The following is a 26474-nucleotide window of genomic DNA, read 5'->3' as shown; positions in this document are numbered from 1 at the left end:
AAATGATAGTGGTTTCATTTTTACAAAATATTGAAACATGGGAAACTATGCTTGAAATTTGTTTCATTTTTACGCAAGCTTGAAACATGGGAAACTATGTTGTAAAGTGGTTTCATTTTCACATAAGGTTGAAACAAAGAAAAACTATGCCTGAAATTGGTTTGCATGCCCCTAGCATAATGAATCAATTCGAGGTACATGCCCACCAAGATTCATATGATTCACCTAAGTAGATTATCGGTTACTAACAGGTAGATGGAACAAAGGTTCATTTACGAGATCAAGTGGAAGGCTTGAATGGGAATTTATGAGATCTAATCAAAGACTATAATTGAAAGGGTATTTGTTTCATTGTTTAATGAGCTTGACACAAGAAAATAACTATGCTCATAGGAACCTATTTCATTTTTTAACGAGGTTGACATAGTAAAAGAACTATCTTCGTAAGAGCTTGTTTCATTTTTTAACGAGCTTGACACAAGAAAAGGAACTCTACTCCGAGAACCTTGTTTCATTTTTAAAGGAGCTTGAAAGAAGAAAAGGAACTTTACTCCGGGAACCTCATCACGGCCTCTGAGAGGCCCTGGCTTGCAAGAGGTTCTCATCATATGGGAGAATAATACTTTGGAAAAGATACATATCAAGGGATCTAATGGAAAGATCGAGCTCCAATGCCCCCAGTAAATGATTCATGATATCACCTCCCAGATCATCAGTAGTTGCAAGCATGGAATAGGTTTCCACATAATTAATATGTGGCGGGGGAGATACCACTTGCATATAAGGATCATTTAGTGAAGTTGGTTAATTTGTAGCCAATTTAGAACCAACGAATGAAAGTTGGTCAATGGTCACAATTCTCCTTTCATGTGGGAAACACATCACACGAAATATTGAAGAGACAAGAGCTCCAATGACATAAACATAGCCACACCCAAGGAGTAAATTAAAATCCAAAGAGCCTTAGACTACCATCACATCGATATAAAAAAACCTTTCCTCCCAAATTAATAGGAAACATAGGAAGGATCCCAAACGGTTGACTGGTTCCTCTATTAAAAGGCAACATATTCTGGGTAACGGACACAAGCTACAAAGAACCTAAATATTTCCAAGTAGTTTAGGAAAAAATACTAACCAATGCTCCTTCATCTATGATTGTGCTAGGTACAACCATATTATAATCATGTACTATGATCTGAAAGGGTGCGTAAGGATGAAGACGATATTTGACTAGTTGACTCCAACCAAACGAAGTGACCATACTACCTAGAGGGGGTGTCTTGGGAATGGGAGAACTTCCCCCTTGTGCTGTGGGAATGGGAGGATTTTCCCCTTGTTCCATTGGAATGGGAGTACTTCCCCCAATTTCATTGGAATTTGAAGAAACGAGAAGAACCTTACCAGTATGAAGTTCACTCTCTACGGGAAAGGTACTATCAACTGAAGGTGGAATCAAGTCAACCATTTTCTCAACCAATGGTTGGTTTCGAATGGAACCATAGGATTCACATTTAGAGAGAGTGGGATTGACTGGAGATGGATTCTGATCAATCACTTCATCAAGTAGTGTAGGATTGGGGGAAAGTTTTTGGTAACAAGTTGGAAGATGAGGCTGAGAAGCTACAAGGTATTCCAATGCTTTTTAGGCTTCATCCATATAACGACAAAGGCGAATATGATGATTCCCTTCACATAACTCATAGGGAAATTTTAATTTACCATTTTTCCCATGGACCTTACTATTTCTAGTTTAGGTCTTTTCACCAACATGATCTCTAGAAGTTAATGATAAAGGCTGATGTGATCCTATGGACCACACTTCTAAGAAGGTGGTCACCCTTACAAAGCATACAATGGAATTTAACCTTGTAGGGCTAATTGAAAGGTTTATCAACATCAGTTGCATTAGTAGAAATGGTTGCTTAGTTGCCCCCTTGCTTATTTTTCTTCTTCTTCTTCGTCCTCTTCTTCTTCTTCTTAGCTTCCTTGTTACTAGAATCAAGAGTTTCACCAGGCGAAGAGGAATAAAGGGATGAATGAACAATAGGTGAAGAAGAAAAAGGGTAAAATTTAGGATCAATATGAGGTTGATATTGTTCAAGTGGAGGAGAACCTGGTTGAGAAGCAGTTTCGACATTCAAAACCATGGGGTAAAAAATAACCAAACTGGAAAACCAATTGTAAATCTGGGAAGGGACAATGTTGCCATATAAGAAGCACCAATATTTCTAAAAGAAGGAAACAGATCAGGATTCCCATCACAGGGGTTCCCTTGATTGGTATACTCTGGAACTTTTTCCATTAGTCTCAACCTAAGATCCACTAAGGAGTTTTCCATGAAGGGGATATTATTCCACGATCGATTAATTGATTTTAGAAATTAACTACACAAATAAATAAAAAAGGGGTAGTCTAGGCATAAAGGATTACCAAGTGACCATGAAATGCAATATACACCTTGGCGAACCAAGGACTTAACGTATATGCATGAAGTTGCCCTGAATGTTGTGTTCGGTGTATCATGGTATATAAGGTGACTGACTCGTCTACCTATGAATGGATAGAAACCTATAGGGGACTTACAAAATATACTCGATGGTATGTGGAACTGGAGTTTGTAGTAGTGTTCTCTAATGCATAACCGTTCGATGAGGGCATTCCCATATACTTTTCATGCGTGGAGCACACTCTGATATACTCAAAGGTATGTGGAGAACGATCTTGTACACTTACGTACATAGAATGAGATTTCACCCTCGGGATGCAACGCTGGAAAATAATGACAACTCCTATGTTTAACGACGTTGAAACACGTCTCTAGCCTAGAACTCTAAATGTTTGCGTTAATATTAAAAATGCTCCTTATGTTAATTAAGGTGAATTTTAGAGTTTATCTTGAATTATGTGTCAGTTTTAAGGCTCAAAACTCGATGTCACCTGAACACACCTATGATGCGACTAATATGAAAAAAAGAACTCTTTTCATTTTCCTTTTAACAATGACATGCCTAACTAAGTAGGAGAAGAAGAAATCAATAAACTATGCAACAAACAGGTGATGCAACAATCAATCTCCTCACTATCCCAATCAAAATCAAAGCCCTATATGCAATGCAAAGAGATTTTTCTTTTCTTTTCTTTTAATGTTTCAAATGCAAAGAAACATATGAATGCAACTTGATTGGTGACAAAACAAAACCACACAGACTTTAAGTGTAATTTAAAAGTGTCTTTTAAAATTCAACAATCAAGATTCTATGCATACAAATAGAATCTGACAAGAAGAAAGAAAGAAAGAAAGAAAATCTTATAAAAAATGTGATATCACTTAGAGGTAATTAACACTCATACACAATTTCACATTAGGGAATTACAATTTCACACCCCAAACTCTAGATGCAAACGCAAATATTTTTGTTTTCACCACACTTACTTTTCATGGATGAGGAAGACTAATATTTAAAGTCTAATCACTGATTCAAATGCACTTTTCAGGATGAGGACTAGAACAACAATTCATCCAAGAAATCAATGATCAAACAAAACAAGTTTTCAAGGGACCTAATGATAAGAACAAATAAAAATCAAAACTAATTCTTACGGAAGGCAATAAAACACAAATTAAAACCAAAAAGAGGCTTCATAGAGAACAAAAGACACCAAGACTCAAGGAAGGTCAGCTGGAAGTAGGCTTATCAAATCAAAACTAAGCAAACAAGGAAAACATTGTGCAAAAATGGAGATCAACACAGGTGCATAAGAGGCACCAGTGCCTTGCAACACAGGCACAAAGAGGGCCCAGGTGGGGTGCAACACAGGCACACAGAAGGCCTAGGTGGGGTGACACACACTGTCAGTATACCAGAGGGTGTGCTGGTCACGTGAAAGAGGATTTTGAAAAAACAATTGCAAACAAGACTCAACGTAATCACTTCCTAGGTTTTTTCTTGGCTTGTTAAATCATAAAAGGTCTACGAAAGAGGTAAATCAAACAAAAAGGACAAAGAAATTTCCGAGGTAATGAACCGTTCCCTAGCGGAGTCACCAATTTTTTATGCAGAATTAATGACTGCAGACATAAATATTTACCCTAGGTCTCGTGGCTAACCTAGAACAACATAATGACAAACGACTTAATGTTTTCCTTAAAGTAAGTAGATGAGGGGATGAAACCTACTTGGAATCTGTCATTTATTTTGCTCCTTCTTTGGCTTGAATGATCCAATCGTAGCTCTGGGTGAAAAAATTAGAACTTGCACAACCAGACGACACAAGGCAAGAAACTACGAGATCTATGTAGCATTATATATACTTTATTCAATAGATCGGCATGGTATTGAAATATATGAAATAATGACATCTCATATAGGAAAGCAAAGAACTCTTTGTATTGTTATAAATGGAGTGATTTATGATGAGCCCCAATTTTTGGTAACAATTTGGGCTCATTTGGCCTACTTACCTTGCTCAACCGTTCATCTTTTATCACTTATGCATCATTTCTTAGTATATTCGTGTTATTTGTAGGAAGAAGGGCAGGCATTATTCCTATGTGATTAATACATGATGATTTCAGGTTTTTTTGACATTAAATGGAGCAAAGACCACGCAGAAGGAGACAAGGAGACAGCAAAGGTGGCATTGCAGGTTTATAGGGAGGTTTTCCACAGTCTTGAATGACCTCCCTCGTGATCTCCACCCCAACTCCGAGCTCCAACAGCTATCCCCACCGAGCTAAAAGGCAGCCAACGGATTCTACAGGAACAACAATTTACTTTTAGTTGGATAGCCGAGCTCCACTAATTGAGGAAGCTAGATTGATCCTCATCATGTATAAATATTGAGGCCGTAGCCTTTGATAGGAGCTTTTTGAACTTTTGAACTACTGTTGCAATTTCTAAGCACGAGCTACAGCTCGGTTTTTGCTTTTTGTAAGCCAGTTTTGGCATGTTGTTAGACTCATGATTATTTAATAAAGGCAGGCAGCTTTGGATTCAATTCTGAGTTCTTAAGGGAGCTATAGCTCTCAGGTTAGGGCCCAACCTGAGAGCAATAGACCTCCTTTTCCTTGTATTGTTACTTGTCTTTCCTTTCAGCACTTCATTTCTTTGCTTTGGCATGCATTTGAAAAACACAGTCTGCAGATTTAATTTCTTTAATGTGATTGAGTAGGATTAGTTTATGGTTAGAGTGCTTTCAGCAGCTTAGATTAGAGTAGGAGGATTGTAATTCATTAGAGCTCCAAGAAAAGGTTGACAGTGCACTCATTGCCATCTCTGTTTAGAGATTGGGGGTGTAGACCGTACCAACCACCAAAAAACGCAGTCTTATACGTTCATGCAAGCTGCAACACCATCATTTCAGTCATTTCAATTGTAGATCCATCCATGCATTCTGATCTTGAGCAATACTTCTTCGTTCCAACACCATGCACGATTTCTCTCCAAAGTTTACATTGCTGTTCGTTGGTTTAATAACACAGTTAGAATAGGTGGATGAATTCTCGGTTTCGTGCAAGACATAGAGGATTTGTTTCATTTACACTGCGCAGCATTGCTCTATTATCTTCTTCTTCTTCTCAACCGTGCCCAAGTCGCCTACTCATCCTCTGTTCAGCTCGTTTGCCTTCCAACCCTTCTACTTTTCACGTAGCTCCACCTTTTTGGCTTTTCATTGCTTCCACCCTTCTATCCACCAACCAGCTTCACCCACTCTTTCTCCATCTGATCTCTCTGTCCCTGAGCCATCACAAGCTCCCTTTTCATCCTACCTATTCACCCATACAGCTCCTCGACTCCTCCATCACCCAAAACTCCAACTGTAGAACATCCTGTAGAAGTTAGCAGACTTCCTGTAGAAATCCCGAGCTTCCTGTAGGATCCCCTGCAGACATCCTGTAGAAGCCTGCAAACTCGGTTGCCAAGCACCTGAACGTTGTGGACTTCCGTGGAATGATGTTAGAGATCCCCTGGAACCTCTCCTAGCCTTCATGACCTTTTTCCAGCCTTCCTTCCCTCCGAACTACCCCTGCACAGTCAAGACCTAATAAGAAGCACAATCACAATAACTCCACCCACTTGAGCAAAAATACAAAAATGTGTTCTCTTCAATGAAAGTAGTTCAAATTCATGCATCTCATCTCACTAGAAGTAATGGCATCATTTCTAGAAGTTTGCACTCCCACCATTGCATCATAGAGATTAAACTAGTCAGATTAGGGTTTACTAGGGTTTCCATGTTTGGTTGGCTTTCAGTTCATTCTTGCAAAGTAGGTTAATTTCCTCTGAGATAGCCTTCGTTCATCATTTAAAAAGCTTCTTCTGAGAACATATAGAAGTTGGCTTGAGCCCTAGCGGACTTGTGCCAGCTGACCAAGTGACAGCTGCGACAAGAGCTAGTACTTGTGCATACAGCACCGTCGCTTCCAAGTTTGTTACGAACTACCGGGTTGATAAAATTAGAGATAGGAAGCTACAGGAGTTGTAGCATTATTGCTACAATACTGGAGCCCACCATCTTTTTGGCGCCATTGCCGGGGAAGCGTCAGAGTATTAGTAATTGTTGCTTTTCTTCTATTTTCTTACTCTTGCCTTCTGCCAAGTAGTTTATTTCATTTCCATTCTGCAAAAGTAGCATAGACATTTCCTGCTTTCATAGATTAGCATTTCTCGCTTTCATAGATTAGCATTCCTCGCTTTCATAGATTAGCATTTCAATTCTGCAATTTCATTTCTGCAAGCGTAGATTAGCCTTTCAATTCTGCAAGCGTAGACTAGCATTTCCATTCCTGCAATTTCATTTGAGCAAAGTAGATTAGTTCTTTCCTGCTTTCAATTTAATTCTGCATCTTTATTTCAGTAAGATAGTTAGTTGTAGATCAATCTGTTTCAGTTTTGCAGGTACCAAAGAAAAACAAAGGCAATCAAAAAAGTCTTTCCATTTCATGCCTCGTAGGAATCGAGATAAAACAGGCAAATTCTTACCCAGCACCCCCACCACATCACTGAGTCACCCTTCTCTCTTCTTCGGTGACAGTGATCCAGAAGAACCTATAGGTGAACCTCCTGAGATATACGAAGATCCTATAGCAGAAGAAGAATTAGAGACCATCCCATCTGAAGCCATGGCTGACAATAGAGGAGAAGATGAGAGAATAGAAGGTGCCTTCCCCATCCGAGAGACCAATGGAGAGATGAAAATGAAGAACATTAGCCCCTCCGCTTTACCTCACTTCCATGGACTGACTACTGAAGATCCTGATACCTTCCTGTTTGAGTTTGCTATCCTTTGTAGAACCTATGACTATACTGAAGATGAGCAGAAGCTGAAACTCTTTCCTTCCACTCTTAAGGATGCAGCATTACGCTGGTTCATGGGCTTACCTGGGAATAGTATCACTACTTGGGCTCAGATGCAACAAGCTTTCAATACCAAGTACCGGGACTATTGTAGGTCCAAGGAAACCAAGGGAGAAATCTTTCGGATGACTATGGGAAATGATGAGTTCTTAGAGGATTATGAGGAGAGGTTCCAACTTAGCTATAAGCGGGCCAGGTGCACACTTGACCCTGAATCCCTCAAGTTGGTCCTGCTCCGAGGAGTCCCTGAAGACCTCTTAGATACCCTTCACATGTTAGCTGGGGGGGATATTTACCAACTGCCTTATGAGGACATCAAGACTGTGTTTAGAAACCACTCCAGGGCAGCTCAGAAACGAGGCAGAGGAAACCTCCTCTCAACTGGTGTCCCTTTCTCCAAACATGAGTTTGCAAATCAATTAGAAGATCTTAAGAGTGAGGTGAGACAGACCATTGCCATGCAACTGGACACATTCAGGATCCAGCAGAAGAAGGAAGAAGCTGAGAGAGCCTTGGCTATCTTTTGCCCTAGATGTACAAGGAGACACCCTAAGAACGAATGCCCATTGCATTCGGTTGAAGTGTGTTTCGTTTGTGAGGAGGACCATCCCACAAACCAATGTCCAACCTTACCTGGACTTAAAGCCATGTACCAAGGGACAGGAGCTCCCAATGAACCTCTCTATTTCCTCAACCAAAGGAGGCCACAAGGACCCAGACCTTACCAGCAAGGGATGCAAGGGGCACCCCAAGCTTATTACAGCCCCAACCAATCGACTCCTATGCCTTCCTGGGGTTCCCCTGCTCATCCTTCTTGGTCTATGCCTCCTCCATGGTCTTACCCACCTCAGTACCCTACTCAACCCACTACTCATTCCTATTACTCACATGCCCAGCCACAACCTCAGTGGAATGCACCTCAGTCGGGGTGGAGGCCCCAGTACAACACTCCTCCTACCATTTTGCCTCCACCACCAGTTCAACCTCAGCCATTACCTCCTGCTCCTCCAAGGCAACCTCAAATACCTGCTCAACCGAACCCGAACCCCAACAATAGACAGGCCCAGCAGGTATACACTGGGGAAACATCATGCCCTACTTATGCTGTGGAGATCCAGGAGATCAATCTTCGATCTGGAAAGAGTCTTCCGGATCGCCAACCTCCTCCCCCGGAGGATGAGGAAGATAAACAGGAAAGTGAACCAAAGGCTATTCCACCCTTTCTTGAGAGACTAACAGCCACCACACAACCCAACCCAGAGGAGGATGAGCTTCTGGGTGAGCTCAAGCAGTTGTGTGTGAAAATACCACTTCTCCAAGCCATCAAGGATGTGCCAATATACAACAAACTGGTTAAGGAAAAGTGTTTCAAACACCCAGGCAGGCGAAAGAGAGATGCTTCAACCATCAATGTCTTAGGACAACTGTTTGACCTTATGTTAGGACAAGTCATCTGCCCAAAGTATCTAGATCCTGGGAGTCCTGTAGTAGATGTCCACATCAATGGCACCATCATACCTCACACCTTGATTGATTTGGGGGCTGCCATTAATGTGATGACCAGGGATACCATGCTCAAACTCAATCTTCAGGGTTCCTTGAGGAAGACCTCGACAGTACTGCAACTAGCAGATCGCTCCACTGTGACTCCCGAAGGGATTGTGGAGGATGTCTTGGTCTCTGTCGACTCTTGGGAATACCCTGCAGATTTCTTGGTTCTGCAACCCAAGGCAAAGCTTACTGGATATCCTCTTATTTTGGGAAGGCCTTGGTTAGCCACTGCAGATGCTTACATAAGTTGTCGTGCAGGAAATATGACCATCAAAAATGGTCCTATGTCCAAGCAACTAGTCCTATACCCTCCTGCCTAACCTTCCTTAGAGCATGACTTACCACTTTGGTTGGAGGAAGGAGAAGAGGATGAAGTGTACTCAGCACCTTTGTGCACCCTAGATACCACTAGAAGAGACCCCCCAACCGAGGATGACTTGATTGAGACCTTGATCCAGAATCCACCTTCCAACGCATTATCCTTAGAGAAATTGGTGGAGGATGCCCAAGCCAGCACCTTAGTGGATCTTTGTACAACCAACCCTGTCACTCCCAGAGTCAAGAATGTGGAGTTCGGCCCTAAGAGAACGTTAAATATCAGCTCCTCCCTATCTCCTTCCCAGGAAAAGGAGCTGTGTAGCCTGGTGGCCAGCCATCTAGATGCTTTTGCTTGGAGCTATAAGGAGATGAAAGGAGTCCATCCTTCAGTCTGTACCCATCACATATAAATCAAAGAGGATTGTAAGCCGGTTAGGCAACCTCAGAGGAGAATGAATCCAGCCCTTAAGGACATTGTCAAGGAAGAATTGCAAAAACTGCTGGATGCCGAATTCATTTACCCCATCTCAGATAGTGAATGGGTGTCCCCTCTATTGTTGGTTCCCAAGAAAAATGGGAAGTGGAGAATCTGTGTGTACTATCGAGAACTGAACAAAGCTACCAATAAAGACCATTTCCCTCTACCTTTCATAGATCAAGTGTTGGATGGACTGGCAGGAAAGAAGTTCTTCTCTTTCCTGGACGGGTTTAGCGGGTACAACCAAATCCAAATCAGCCCGGAAGACCAAGATAAGACCACCTTCACTTGTCCTTGGGGTACCTTTGCCTACCGAGTCCTTCCCTTTGGGCTATGCAATGCTCCTGCTACCTTCCAGAGAGCTGTCTTGAGCATCTTCTCGGAGCTGGTCCATGATGCAGTGGAAATCTATATGGATGACTTCACTCCTTATGGGGCCAACTTCCAGGAAGCATTGTCCAATCTGGGAAAAGTCCTAACCAAATGCATTGAGATGAACCTGTCCCTTAGTCCCGAAAAATGTGAATTCCTGATGACTGAAGGGACTGTGCTAGGCCATACCATTTCTTGCCAAGGGTTACAGGTGGATCCTAACAAAATTGCTCTCATCAAGAAGGTTCCACCTCCTCAAAAGGTAAGGGATGTTCGGAGTTTGTTAGGATTAGCAAGGTATTATAGGAGATTCATTAAAGACTTCAGCAAGCTAGCCTCGCCATTGTTTGGCCTGTTGGCAAAAGATGTGGAGTTTAAATGGACTGACGATTGTCAGAGGGCTTTGAATGAATTGAAGGACAAGTTGGTGTCAGCCCCAATCTTGAGAGGTCCAAACTGGGCCCTACCTTTCCACATCCACACTGATGCCTCGAACAAAGCCATAGGTGCAGCCTTAGGACAAGTTGAACAAAAAATTCCATATGCCATTTACTTTGTTAGCAAAAACTTGTCCAAAGCTGAACTGAATTACACTGTAACCGAGAAAGAGTTTTTGGCTGTGGTCCATGCACTGAACAAGTTCCGACATTATATCACTGGCTACCAAACCTTTGTACATACGGATCATGCTGCAATTAGATATTTAATGAATAAACCAGATGTGAATGCTCGTATTATTAGATGGTTACTTTTGTTGCAGCAGTTTGATTTGACCATTGTTGACAAACCAGGTAAAGAAAATGTTGTTGCTGACTTTTTATCTAGATTGGATTTGTCTGCAGATGAGGATGGAACAGTGGATGACTAGATGCCCGATGAACATCTGTTTTCTATCTCAACACTCTCTCCATGGTTTGCTGATATAGCAAACTACCTTGTTTCAGCACAGTTCCCTCCGCACCTATCTTCAAGAGAGAAGAGCAGAATCATCAGAAAAAGTGCCTCATTTACTTGGATCGGGGGCAATCTGTTCAAGCTTGGCCCCGATCAGATCTTAAGGCGTTGTGTAAGGGAGGAGGAAGTCTTTGATATCCTCCTCACCTGTCATGATGGGCCTTGTGGAGGACATTTTGCAGCAAAGAGGACTGCCTTCAAAATCCTGCAGGTAGGCTATTATTCGCCCACACTTCATCAAGATGTCAAAAGATATATCAGCCAATGTGACCAATGCCAAAGAATGGGGAAACCGAATCAAAGGGATTAGATGCCTCTCCAACCTCAAGTGACTCTTGAGCCATTTGAGAAGTGGGGTATAGACTTTGTGGGTCCAATCAACCCTCCTTCGAGGCAAAGGTCTTACATCATTGTGTGTACTGACTACCTGACAAAGTGGGCAGAGACTAAAGCAATCAAAGTAGCAACAGAAGAGAAGGTGGCCGAGTTCTTAAGAGAAAACATCTTCTACAAGTTTGGCTACCCAAGAGAGCTGGTCACCGATCAAGGGAGCCAGTTCACATCCAACCTAGTTGAAGATCTACTAGCTCATCACAAGATCAAGCATATGACTTCCACCCCCTATCACCCTCAAGCAAATGGGCAGGTGGAAGTCACCAATAGAGCATTAGAAGGGATCTTGACTAAGGTGGTGAGCAGCAACAGAAAGGACTGGGCAGATCGCCTGGTTGAGGTCACATGGGCTTACAACACTACCTGGAAGACCACCACCGGCTTCACACCTTATGAGCTGGTCTATGGGAAGAAAGCTTTGCTGTCCATTGAATTTGAATACAACACTTTGAGGATGGCAGCTCAGCTGGACCTAGATCTCAGCCATGCACAACAAGAAAGATTATTGCGGTTGAATGGACTGGATGAGCACCGAATGCAGGCCCTCCTTCACTCGGAAGTGGTTCAAATTTAGATAAAGGTGTGGCATGACCAACACCTCAATGACAAGCAATTCCAACCAGGAGATTGGGCACTGTTATATGACTCCATATACAAAGATTTCAAGGGGAAGCTGAGAACCAGATGGCTAGGACCATATGCAGTGGAAAAATGCCATGATAATGGATCTGTTCTTATTTGAACCATTGATGAGGAAGCCATCCCCATGCTTGTCAATGGGAATAGCTTGAAGATCTACAAGAAGCCTCTCTCAAGACAAGAGTTCATCAAAACTATGGAGAAATCAGTGCTGGTCATAGAGAAGGGTTCTGCCTCTGCTTTGGGCATACCCTGAAGGATCTATTAAAAAAAATAATAAAAATAAATAATAATAATAATAAAGATCCTTGGGTGAAAACCTCTCTGAGGCGCCCAAGGCAGGTGGTAGGGGTGAAAACCTCATTGAGGCGCCCCTATTGTCTTTCAAAGAAAAAAGAGATTTGAAAAAGATCCTTGAGTGAAAACCTATCTGAGGTGCTTAAGGCAGATGGCAAGGGTGAAAACCTCATCGAGGCGCCCCTGTTATCTTTCAAAAAAAAAAAAAAGAAAAAAGGAAAAAAAGAAGAAAAAACAATAAGAAAAAGACAAGGACAGCAAGTTCATAATGTAAAATTGCATGCAGGTTGCAGGTGTTCTATGGAGGAGAGGAAGCCTCTCAACTCAAAGCCAAGGATCCTTATCATGCTGTCAGGAGACCTCACCAACACCTCCTCCAAGAATACTCATTTTCATCAAGGTATGTGCACAATTTTATCACGGCTTGAGTCTTCTACAGGAAGATGCAGATTTTCTACAGGAAGGTGCATACTTTCTACAGGAAACGCAAACTTTCTACAGGAAGCTCTGTATTTCTACAGGAAACTTCCTGAAGAAGTTTGGGACGGCCCAGAATTCATTTTATGAGGAGATCTAACGACTAAGGATCGGTTTGGACGCATGCAAGCTACTGTTGTCACCCTTGCACACTGCTGTCACCTCGTTCTACCATCCTTGTCGACATGCAACGAAGTTACCTGCACCAGCAAAGCAGATCGTTGAGTTATCAAAGAGAAAGCAATTTTTAAGATAAAAAAATGCTGAGATGTCATACCATATCCATCCCAGCCATCCATGAGCTCAGGGAGCGTGATCGTGAGGCCAAATCCTTCGTCGTGCTCCATGCACCCGATGAGGAAGAACTGTTACAAGACATCCTGCGGGAGTCCTGCAACAGTTAAGCCCGCTGGAGTGTACACCAATCACAGCGCTGGCCATATGCAATGAAAACGCGGGCGCATGCAGCCACAGCATCCAATCCATCGTCGGCAGCCTGTAAACATGAACCTCCGGGACTGTGCAAATTCATCAGCGGCAAACGAATCCACTCATCATCGTCCAAAAACCGAAAAATTGTGTTGCGGCCGCACAGGTAAGTGTCTCGACCCTTTCTTCCATCAGATTGCATGAATTTTACTTTGAATTGTTTGCAAAGTGTGAAGTGAATGGGTTGAGCGGCTGTATGGCCATTTGACTGGCCACGTCGACCAGTTAATGGTCTAGTCGGATGTTTGGGTGGCGGCCATGGGAAAAAGGAATGGGCAGCACACACGTGAGAGCAATCCCGTCGGGAAAAACTTATTTAGCAGAAGAGACGGTGGCGGATCTGCGGGGGGATGATGCGGCAGTAAGTGAACTCGCAGGCAAATGATGGGACGACGTCATCCAACGGTCCGGCGGGGACAGCTCACCCCCGCGCCATGGATTCCGCCGATTCAAATCTAATCGGCTAGATCGCCCCATGCATTTATCATTCACCGTTTGGAACGCGAGTGATCATCTGGATCCCTCTGCAGTTCGATACGCCGAGCCTTTGGCTATCAGAACGCCTGTGAAGCAACACCAAGAGCGCAGACCAACTGCAGTCTTTCCCAGAAATCGCGCGCTGCTCCTACAGGAAAGCTGTTTCTACAGGAAGGCGGGTTCCTCACGTCAAAAGGTGGTAGATAAAAAGGTAAGCCTGAACTCTCCATGCAATTGGCTTTTGAAGGTGGCAGAATCGTCGTCTACAGTCTGGTCGTAGGAAATTGTTGCAATTATTGTCTGCTGTGCATAAACTGTCGTTCTACAGGATGTCAGTGTAATTAAGTTGTGTTAAGGTCCTCAGAGATAAGCTTCGTGGATTATATGCATGACAGAAGTGTAATTCTACACTCTGTCTCAGTAGACCAAATTTCTTCCGTGTTCGCCACCTCTAGTTAAAGCAACAATTTTTATCATGCCGGGTGGGTTCATTAGAAGGGAACCCACTGATCCAACAAAGTTAAGGGAAAATCTTGACGTGGTGGAGCTCTTCACATGAGCACAATGGATATCCTTCTGTGACAAATTGCAGGGTTATGACGACGAAGTGGTAGAAGAGTTTTTGCAGGCTCTGAGGCCGAAATCCAAAACATTGGCCACCGTGAACTTCAGGGGCCTAAGCCTCAAGCTCACCCCGCAATATATTAGTCGAATTACTGAACTTCCAATGGGTTTGCCATGGGATAAGGAAGAAAGGAAGTTGAGCCAACAGGCCAAGAAAGAATTCTTTCCCCCACAGGAGGAATTCTCGGAAGACAAGAATGGGGTGCGTAGGACCAGTTTGCTGCCACCATGGAATGAAGTTAGCCTGCAGATCATGAAGTATATAACCTGTGAAGGCCGTTTTAGCATTGTGTACGGGTATCACTTTAGGTTGCTCACTGAATTGAGGCACCAGATTGATCTTCCTGTAGAAAATAAACTGAGCATCCCCTATTTCCTGCTACAGTCTCTAATTGAGTGTGCCACAAAGTTAAAAGAAGGCATACCAGACTAGGTAGCCCACCATGGATTGATCAAAATTCTCGTGGAGGATGCACTTCATTCATATAAGGTTCCTCTCTCGTGGGAAGCATTAAGAAACTTGACAAGAGATGGAGACATAAGGATGTTGACCGAAGAAAGTGGTTCCTCCAGCAGTGAGGAGAAAGAATCAGTAGCCGCGGGAAAGAAAGAAACAGGCCAGAAGACCCCGACCACAGTGCAGAAGAAAGAGCAAAAGAAGAAGCATGAGAAAAAGGATGACAAAGAAAAAGATGACACACCCATCTTGACAGCAAGAGAGAAAAGGTTGCAAGGCAGAGTGGACAAGGCTGAGAAGGTCCACATCAGCAAAAGTACCTCATCGGCACCCGCAACCAAACCAAAAAGCAAAACTCATGCAACAAAGCAAGCCAAGGTGGTGACACCTGTGTCTACAGGAAAGCAAAAACAGGCTTCTACAGGAAGCCCGAAATTAACAGAAAAAGGGTCTTCTACAGGAAGCCCGAAATTGGCTAAAACAGGGTCTTCTACAGGAAGCCCTGAAAATGTGAAACCTAAGGAGAAGAAAGCTGATGTTCGTGAAAGGGAGGCAGCAGCTGTGCTGGCCGGCCTCAGCACACCTCCTAAGCCAAAGGAGAAGAGAAAGAGGGAGACCCCTCTATACTTTGAAGCTCGAAGGAGTGCGAGAATAAAGACGGGCAAGCCACAGCCCCCATCCAGCAGCTAAATCACTACAGGGGATGCCCCTACTTCACCCAGTGAGAGGTCACCTACGAGAGGGGGAGCCCAAAGACAACTACTTGGAAAGGAAGGGTAGACCAATCGGCTTCAAAAGCCCGGCTCAAGGTCAAGGAAACAGAGAAGAGGGAAGGAGCGGCACCCTCATCGCCACCAAGGGCAGAACAGGCAGAGCCACCAAGAGTAGGAAAGAAAGAGCGTATTCCGGAGCCTAGTTCTCGGCTAAGGACAAGGAGCTGGGGTAAAATTGCTCAAGGATGAGCAAATATTTTAGCTGGGGGCTGATGATGAGCCCCAATTTTTGGTAACAATTTGGGCTCATTTGGCCTACTTACCTTGCTCAACCCTTCATCTTTTATCACTTATGCATCATTTCTTAGTATATTCGTGTTATTTGTAGGAAGAAGGGTAGGAATTATTCCTATGTGACTAATACATGATGATTTCGGGTTTTTTTGACATTAAATGGAGCAAAGACCACGCAGAAGGAGACAAGGAGACAACAAAGGTGGCATTGCAGGTTTATAGGGAGGTTGTCCACAGTCTTGAATGACCTCCCTCGTGATCTCCACCTCAACTCCGAGCTCCAACAGCTATCCCCACCAAGATAAAAGGCAGCCAATGGATTCTACAGGAACAACAGTTTACTTTTAGTTGGACAGCCGAGCTCCACTAATTGAGGAAGCCAGCTTGATCCTCATCATGTATAAATATTGAGGCCGTAGCCTTTGATAGGAGCTTTTTGAACTTTTGAACTACTGTTGCAATTTCTAAGCACGAGCTACAGCTCGGTTTTTGCTTTTTGTAAGCCAGTTTTGGCATGTTGTTAGACTCATGATTATTTAATAAAGGCAGGCAGCTTTGGATTCAATTCTGAGTTCTTAAGGGAGCTATAGCTCTCAGGTTAGGGCCCAACCTGAGAGCAATAGACCTCCTTTTCCTTGTATTGTTACTTGTCTTTCCTTTCAACACTTCATTTCTTTGCTTTGGCATGCATTTGAAAAACACAGTCTGCTGATTTAATTTCTTTAATGTGATTGAGTAGGATTAGTTTATGGTTAGAGTGCTTTCAGCAGCTTAGATTAGAGTAGGAGGATTGTAATTCATTAGAGCTCCAAGAAAAGGTTGACAGTGCACTCACTGCCATCTCTGTTTAGAGATTAGGGGTGTAGACCGTACCAACCACCAAAAACGCAGTCTTATACGTTCATGCAAGCTGCAACACCATCATTTCAGTCATTTCAATTGTAGATCCATCCATGCATTCTGATCTTGAGCAATACTTCTTCGTTCCAACACCATGCACGATTTCTCTCCAAAGTTTACATTGATGTTCGTTGGTTTAATAACACAGTTAGAATAGGTGGATGAATTCTTGGTTTCGTGCAAGACATAGAGGATTTGTTTCATTTACACTGCGCAGCATTGCTCTATTATCTTCTTCTTCTTCTCAACCGTGCCCAAGTCGCCTACTCATCCTCTGTTCAGCTCGTTTGCCTTCCAACCCTTCTACTTTTCACGTAGCTCCACCTTTTTGGCTTTTCATTGCTTCCACCCTTCTATCCACCAACCAACTTCACCCACTCTTTCTCCATCTGATCTCTCTGTCCCTGAGCCATCACAAGCTCCCTTTTCATCCTACCTATTCACCCATACATCTCCTCGACTCCTCCATCACCCAAAACTCCAACTGTAGAACATCCTGTAGAAGTTAGCAGACTTCCTGTAGAAATCCCGAGCTTCCTGTAGGATCCCCTGTAGACATCCTGTAGAAGCCTGCAAACTTGGTTGCCAAGCACCTGAACGTTGTGGACTTCCGTGGAATGATGTTAGAGATCCCCTGGAACCTCTCCTAGCCTTCATGACCTTTTTCCAGCCTTCCTTCCCTCCGAACTACCCCTGCACAGTCAAGACCTAGTAAGAAGCACAATCACAATAACTCCACCCACTTGAGAAAAAATACAAAAATGTGTTCTCTTCAATGAAAGTAGTTCAAATTCATGCATCTCATCTCACTAGAAGTAATGGCATCATTTCTAGAAGTTTTCACTCCCACCATTGCATCATAGAGATTAAACTAGTCAGATTAGGGTTTACTAGGGTTTCCATGTTTGGTTGGCTTTCAGTTCATTCTTGCAAAGTAGGTTAATTTCCTCTGAGATAGCCTTCGTTCATCATTTAAAAAGCTTCTTCTGAGAACATATAGAAGTTGGCTTGAGCCCTAGCGGACTTGTGCCAGCTGACCAAGTGACAGTTGCGACAAGAGCTAGTACTTGTGCATACAGCACTGTCGCTTCCAAGTTTGTTACGAACTACCGGGTTGATAAAATTAGAGATAGGAAGCTCCAGGAGTTGTAGCATTATTGCTACAATACTGGAGCCCACCAATTTACAACCATAAATAGGTGTTGATCTTGTAGAAGAGCTCCTCCAATTTGTTGACTTATCCTTCCTTTGTCAAAAAGCGCACCTCCAATCATCCTAAATGTGTGAAAGGATAACTCTCACAACAACAACATAAGGATAGAATCACTCTCCAAAATCCAACCCCCTACATATGGAAGGATTTAAATATATAGAGAAATGAGATAAGTTGGGAGTTCTTATCCTTTTACCAATCTGGGATTCAGATCCACTCTTGTTGGGAGGATGAAATCTAAGGATAAGGAATGGAAACTCCAAGGTAAGATAGGATAGGATTCAAAAGTTTTATATGAGTTAAATGGTTACAAAAAATCCTGTAAGCTTCTAGAAATGGATGCTTCAGGATTCTCTCTCTTTTTCCAAAATTTCTAGGAACAATGAAAGTGCAAAGGGGAGCAACCTATAGGTGATCAATGTAGGCCAGCATGGAGCAACATGTAGGTGAATGTTGTTTAACAAGGGGCTAGGGTGCATTAGTCCTAAAACTGGCTTAGATTATGCAGTTCAGGGAAGAAACTATGGGGAATGAGAGAGTCATGTATAGGGATTTGTGAAATGATGATGTAAAGGGGGAATTGAGAGGTTGATTGATCATATGAGACAAAATGGACTATAACAGAGTGCCCCCTAAAGTGAAAAGTTAGAGATAATGACTGATGACTAAAGTGCTTTACCTTGTGACAAGTCGGGATCAAGAAAAACTAGGGAGATCATCTTCTATTACAATAAATTTACATTATGACATTGTTTTGTTGAGGGAGGCATACCCATACAGGACACATAAGCTAACAATACATGTACAATGATCAAAAGACATGTCCACTGATGACTGATGGTGGAACCATGACTGGATGACTATTAGTATGATTATGGCCATCATACATAGTGATCTATATATAATCTTGAAATCGCAGCCCGGATGGTCGAAGCTAGATCTGGGGTCTTCTATCTCGTTCACATGGCCAACCAAAGTACGAATCTCACCATGTGAATAAATGAACTAAATTCGAGCATGGAAAACACCATTTGATTATCGACAGATGATGTAAGTCGTTAACAGATGCAAGAGAAACCATTGATGATGTTAATGGCTCTCAAGGTACTATTGTAGTGGCTACAACCACCCTACAAAATTTTTCCATAGCTTCGTTTTGGAGCCTCCCTACCAACCATCCTCATCACCATGTCTTGCACTATCAAGTACACAAGCCTTAGTGGTTTTCTAGTAGCATGATAGACTGTGCATGATATATTGTTGCATTCCCCTCATAGGATTCTTCCCCGGACTTGGTCCCGCTGCAGGTTGAACAACTCCCTCAAGAAATTGCATAATTCTGGAGGGGAACCAACCTTCCCTCTAGAAATTGTGCAATCCTAACTCGCAGCTTGTTGGCCCCAAGAATTGCACAATTCTGCCCATCTACCTTCCCTCAAAAAAATGCTTAATCCAGGTCAACAGGACTACTCAACCAATAAATTGCGCAATTTTGGGCCGCAGTCAGCTACTCATCCTAAAAATTGTGCAATCCTTCTTGGAAGCTAGCCACTCTTCCTCCTAGAAACTGCGCAAAAGCTTCCGTCAGTCAGGCAGGCTATTGCATGTGCCATCGGGTTGACTGGTTCCACCTGGGACCGAGAAAACTTGACTTTCATGCATGGGTTTCTTTTTCCCAAAATAGAAAAAACAAACATGAAAAAAACATCCCTATATTTTAGGGATCTATTTTTAACAACTGGAGGTTACATGCAAAGATCGTTTTAGAATCTTTCCTCCAAGTGTCACTTTTTCCTAGATTTGTGGCATGCACATCATGAGCCTCAAACTTATTTATTTGATTCTTTAGAGCTCACTTCTTCACATCGATCTTGGAGCTCTGAAATCCCACAACACATCCAGGAGTCTTCAACACATCCAACTCAACTTTTTCTGGGTAAGTCCTCTCAATTTGTATTTTACAACATTTTGTCGCTTTTTGTGTTTGTCTTGTGTGAGTGTTGTTTGCTTGATTTATGTGAATGCTTGCTTTCGTTTGCATGCATATTAGCTTGTACTAGAACCGTTTCAGTTTTCATTAGCATCTCACTCCTGTCACATGCATGACACTTTTTTTCACGAACGATCGTCGATTCGGCGACTCACTTCACCCACATGGATGTTTTTCCATTTTCTGGATCTTTGATTCACTGTTTGCATGCACAATCATTCACTTTTGTTTACACTCAGTATTGCCATGCATTCACAATCACATCTACTTTCAATTGCCCATTGGCGGGTCTAGACAACCTTGGCTTGAGATTTTCCTCACCAAGACAGAATTACCCAATCCTGAGAGGGAAGGCTCTGCCTTCCTCTTAGAAAATGCACATTTTTTCCCAGTGACTGTCCTCAAGTCTTGCATTGCGCAATTCTAAGAGGTAGTGACTGCTGGCCCAGAAAATTGTGCAATGAAGTCACTGGGCATGCAACCCTTTCTTGTTGGAAGTGTGCATTGCACAATCCCAACAACCAACAAGCTAGTCTGGATTGTGAATTACACAATTCTAGTAGCCAGCCAGCCTCCCAGTAGCCCAGACTACCTTTTTCCAGTTCTGGTAGTGAGTCTCCCAACCTCCCAAGAAAATTTGTGCAATCCTCGCCAGTCATCCCCTAGGTATGTTGTATGTTGTTCCTCAAGTTTGCTTTGGTTTTAGCTGATATATTTCTTGCCATGCATGTTGCCATGTCTTTAGATATAGCAGGTGTTTGTCTGTATCTCAGTAGTTTAGGATCAATGGCCTCCAAGAGATTAGGATCAAAGCACACTGATGGAAGTGCAACTAGAGTAGCAGTTGAGTGAGTGCCTACAAGTTTTCCAATATATGAAGATGCCAAGATGATTGTAGACAAGGATATCAAGTTGAAATGGCAAGAAGTCAATGATGCATTTTCATGCACATTTGGGGAAGACCTCGTAGACCACCCAAGTCTATGTGAGCATCCACAAGTCCGACTTGTACCAGATTAAATGCGGGTATCTAGTGTTCCCATGCATATACATGATACAATGGATCATCTCGCACACTGATCTTGAGAGGCTAACATTGAGTAGTGTCAACGGGACGGAGATTGCGACCTTCAGGGCACAGGATTATGAACAGATGTATTATATGTCGAAGCTAGTGGTCACCATGGAGACATCCTTCAACATACCCAGTAGCAATACCAACTCCAGGGATATCTTAAAGAACTGGGTGAAGGAGCCGACCAAATTCAGGATGAAACCCAACCAGATCTACAAGACAAAGATACTATGGAAGGCATATCAAGACTTGGTCATTTTTTCATGTCACTTGTATGGCCAAGAAAGCATGGAAACCTTCCCGCAAAGTTGGGTGATCGCATTGGACCAACTGGCTAGTGAAGGCAAAGCATGAAACTGGTCTGACTTGTTGGCTCATCAGCTGAAGGAGTAGGTAACAAGAGCTCAACATCTGCCAAAAGGTCAGCAATCAGAAATCTGCATGTCCGCTTACATATTGGATGCAATATGTGCCTGTCAGGAGTTCCTGGGCTTGAATTGGGCATGGAAATTGACAAAGACCTCTGTGAACACTTATTATAAGATGTTTTCTGAATGCAGCTTCAGAGGAGTGATCACATAGTTGTCTGATCATTTTTCCACCCTAGTGTAAAAGATGATATTTGAACATGATCCACCCTGCATGTCAAAGGCAACAATGAAGGCACTAATCGATATAGCATATTGGTATGCATCACCATCTGGCTCCTTCATACACATGTACAGCACAGAGAAGCCTTCTCATGTTCTACTAAGGTTTGCCTTTGACAAGCTTGTCAATGTAGGAAGTATCATACCACATTTCAGCAGGACTGTTATCTAGGCTGCACCGGGAGAAGAAGGCACCTTGGCCTACTCTTTCGTTGTGGATTAGGTTATACAAGATAAGGACTTTCAAGCATATGGATGTCAAATCAAAGGAGATCAAGAAATATCCATTCGACGATTGAAGCTACAATTCGTATGACTCGCATTGTCTTGTAAAATATCACTGCACGAGAGTACAATTTTAGTGGATCCATGGGGCATGTCATTGGGCAGAGGAGGACACATGGAGATATTGTTATAACTTCTCTAGGCCCAATAAACCGGTCGAAATCACTGTGGAATGGTTAGCGAAGCATCGTGAAGCAACATCCCAGAGAGCACCACCAGCGACAACAACAGAGGTGAACATACTAGTGCTTGACAAAGGAAAGAGGAAAATTTTCGACATCATGGAGGAGGAACAAAGATGCAAGTTCCAAGTAGACCCACTTGTGCAGAAAGAAGCTTTGGCAATAGAGGTGAAGAGGCAATAACGTAAAAATAGGAACGCGTAAAGGCAGAGGGAAAAATGAAGAATGGAGGAAACATAGAAGGAGTTGCATGAGTTGAAGGAGCAAATTCAGAAGGAACAGGAGCTACGAAAACAAGAGAAGGAAGCACAACAAGAACATGTATAGTAGGGGGTGCAACATGTATAGATAGATGAAACTACGCTCGTACAGGTAGTTGACTCATCGGAACAACTGGCACCAAGCAGGAAGGGTGAGCCATTGCAGAACTTTGCTCAAGAGATTGAACAAGTACTTGAGAAGATGGATACGGACATGGAGAAATAGGAGTTAGAGAAAGACATCGACCTCATGCCTCACCACCAAGAGGTCGATCCACCAGCTTCACCATATCCAGAAGCGGAGCAAGTCCCAAGCGACCAAGGACACACTAAGATCCTTGGAGACAATTCGGAGGGAGAAATGCACAACATCTCATTCGATGTGTCCCAACATATAGTTGTGCAGTTTCACAGAGTGTTAGCTCCGGAAGATCACACATATCCTGTGCAGTTTGAGGAACAAGTGATCGTGTCTGACGTGCGCAAGCATCCAGTATCATTAGTCGATGCTACTAGAGAATATGCTGAATCCACTAGTTCGAGTGTTTGCTTCCTAAGAGCAGAGAATGAGTGAATGGATAAGGAGTTACAGACAAACAAGTAGGGAGGAGAACTGGTTATAACATCTGCCTTAGTAGAATTGAAGAAGGAAATACTGGATGAAGTATTGTCCCTTGACACAGTCATGTAGGTGTTGTATTCCAATTTTGGTACCGTGCATAAGGCAGTTTTCCATTTCAACGGTTGGCAGCAATGATGTGTGAGGAGAGCACGTATCTTGTCGAACGTGCATGCTGGTGTTGATTACATGTAAACATGGACAATGAGATACAAGGGAGCCCCATTATACTTGCCTAAGATGATGAATCCGAGAGCAGTCGCGTTGAAGGCATGCGTTTAGAGTCAGATCTGGAAATATGAAGATCTCCCACATTTCATCACTAGTCTACAGGCTTCCCATGTATGAGTATTCAGGAGTATGCATGTTGTTGTGTGCACACTTGTGATCCCATCTATTAGGACACTCACCCATGCAAAGACAAAGGCACAAGCCCGACTGGAGCTTAACTTGTACTTTGACAAGTTGACGCGCATAGCCACCAGCCCAGACTTGGTGATCAATGCAGACACCATGCACAAGTATGTTGCTGGTACGGCCACACTCAAGACAATGATGTGCATGTTATCAGATGAGTTAGATAGAGCAGCTCGAGTAGTGTACCCAAATGCTATGGAGGCAAGAGTTCATTTCCAGAAGGATTTCACCTTAGAGTACACGGACACCATCATGGACGACCAAGCTTGGCATCAGTTCACTACAGTCGACCACCATGAGGGTGTCGAAGAGCTGGTCTTCCCATAACTATCTGAGTCATAGTAATGTCTTGTATGGCTTTCTCAAGCCTATTTTGTCTCACATCGGTACATGTGTATATTGTATGTGATGTCTTATCAAGAGTAAGTTAAAGTGTCGATAGTTGGATGTAATAGTCATAGAGTAGATCAAGAATCATGAGGGTAGGTGAACTATCACAAAGGGGAATGTCAAGGGTCACCCCACCCTTTGCTATATATAGTCCCTCATAACTCATTGTAGAGGCTTTTGGTCATCCAAGCTTCCAATAGGACTATCTTAGAGAAAGCTTGGACAGTATTGTAATGAGCCTTGACTTCTCCACTGCGCAGAACTAGTATATCTCTTTGTGTTGGCATTATGTTTCTGGTATTGCTATATATTACAGATGTTGTACTTGATGGCAACTCCCGTGGCAAGGCTCTCAATATGTTGAAAATTAAGAAGTACGCAGGAGATCAATTCAGAAGGTGCGTACCCGTAGGTACACCATGCAGGGACCGCGTCCAGATACACAGGCCAGCAGTTCAGGAGGTGCGTACCCCCAGTGCACACATTTCAAGGCAGAGAAAAGCACACGTGGGGGTTTCTTATGTTTTACTCTTGGTATTTAGCCGACGGTATTTGTGTTATTACGGTTTTGGCTCGTGGTATTGTTCCATGATTTTTGGAGGAGCTTGCCTATATAAAGCAAAGGAGATCACTTGGCTAAGCATCTTTTGCAATTGAATATCTTTAGATCTGAAATATTGGGTTATGGTATTAAAAGCTTGATCTATATGTAAGGGAAGTTGAAGGCGAATCTGTGAAGGGTGATCTCTCGAGCGCATGATCAGATCTGAGCAACTGTGCCACTCTGGTGGACTGCCTATTCGGCCCTAATCAGAAGGTCGCAGGTGTTTAACAGAAGAGCTGCGTGGGTACGCAGTGCAGAAACAGGAGATCTGCGTGGGTACGCAGAGCAGAAACAGGAGACCTGTGTGGGTACGCAGAGCAGAAGAAGGAGAGCTGCGTGGGTACACAGAGCGACTAAGGTTCAGGTGCGTCCGCATAGTAAAAGTACGCGGCGCGATAGTATTTTTGGGTGCGTACTTGCAGTAAAAGTACGCGGCGCGATAGTATTTTTGGGTGCGTACTTGCAGTAACAGTACGCGACGCGATAATGTCTCTAGGTGCGTACCTGCAGTAATAGTACGCAGCGCGGTTCAAGGAACAGTGCGTGGGCACGCAGTGCGGCAGAAGGATCTCTGCGGGTATACGCAGGAAAGCAGAAGGTGAACTACGTAGCGACGCAAGCCACAGAAGGGAAAACTGCGTATCTGCCTTAAAATGTTCTGTTGATTGAATTTTTTGATGATAAGGTGTTCTGGGTTAGTTCTGTTATTGCTGATCTGATAACTGTAGTGGACTGTAACTTTTATGTACTTGATGATCATTTGATGCTTTATGAAAAGAAGTAGGGGGTTGTAGCTCCCTTCCAGGAGAGACTGGAAAACGAAAGAGAGAGAATTGTAGCTCTCTACAGGTTGCAGCTTGCGTACTGGTAAAGGACTGCACCAGTACAAAACCATTGTAAAAGAAGTTTCTAATTTGAAAGAAGATAGAGACATATTGCAGCAGGTGGTTTTCACCCACATTGGGTTTCCACCTTACATCTTGTGTTCTTTGGTGTGACTATCTGTTTTTCTTTGTTCATGCTCATTATTTTATGGTACTGACATGCAAAAATAATTCAAAGAACAAATAAGGAAGATTTATTAAAAGAATTAGATAATACTGATTCACCCCCCCCTCTCAGTATTATTCCCAACAATTGGTATCAGAGCAGGTCCTTCAGAGAAGCTTGATCGCTTGAAGGTAGATCGTTCATCATGAGCAACTACGAGAGAGAAGCATCAATCAGGCCACCGGTTTTTGATGGGACAAACTTCAATTATTGGAAGGTAAGAGTTACTGCCTATCTTCAATCTCTTGGTACAGAAGTTTGGGACATCGTAGAGACAGGCTATGCTTTTCCTTCAGCTACTCCTACAGATGCAGCCGAGAAAAAGAAGTATGAAACAAATGCGAAAGCAGTCAGTACTCTATTAGGATGTATATCTCAATCAGAATTCATGAAGGTAATGCACTATAAATCCGCAAAAGAGATATGGGACAAAATTGTCACGAGCTATGAAGGAGACGAATAGGTAAAGCGTGCTAAACTTCAAACTCTCAGAATTCAGTATGAGACTCTCAAAATGTATAATGATGAAAGTGTGGCTAACTATTTTCTTCGGGTAGATGAGGTTGTTAATTGTATGAAGAATTTGGGTGAAGAAATAAAAGAGGCTATTGTGGTTGAAAAGGTCCTAAGATCATTGTCCCCCAAGTTTGAATCTAAAGTATCTGCAATAGAAGAAAAGGAAAATCTTCGAATTCTTACTATGTCTCAGCTACATGGAATTCTAACTACTTATGAAATGAGAAAGGGAGGTCCATCAGACAGAAGAAAAGACTCCATCCAGATATGTTCAGAAGAATCATCCAGAATCTCAGATTATGGGGCAGAAAGAAGCAGGTGTACAAACAAGAAGAACAGTTGCAGAAGCTTCAAGCTATTTGGCATTACTCTCCTCTACTGAACCACAAAATGTGAAAGAGGCATGCAAAGATGAATGTTGGGTTAAAG

The sequence above is a fragment of the Pinus tabuliformis genome, chromosome Q (assembly GCF_031772625.1).
Source record: "Pinus tabuliformis cultivar Carrire ecotype Pingquan chromosome Q, CPIR1, whole genome shotgun sequence".
Lineage (NCBI taxonomy): Eukaryota > Viridiplantae > Streptophyta > Pinopsida > Pinales > Pinaceae > Pinus > Pinus tabuliformis.
Note: the sequence above shows the minus strand (reverse complement) of the source record.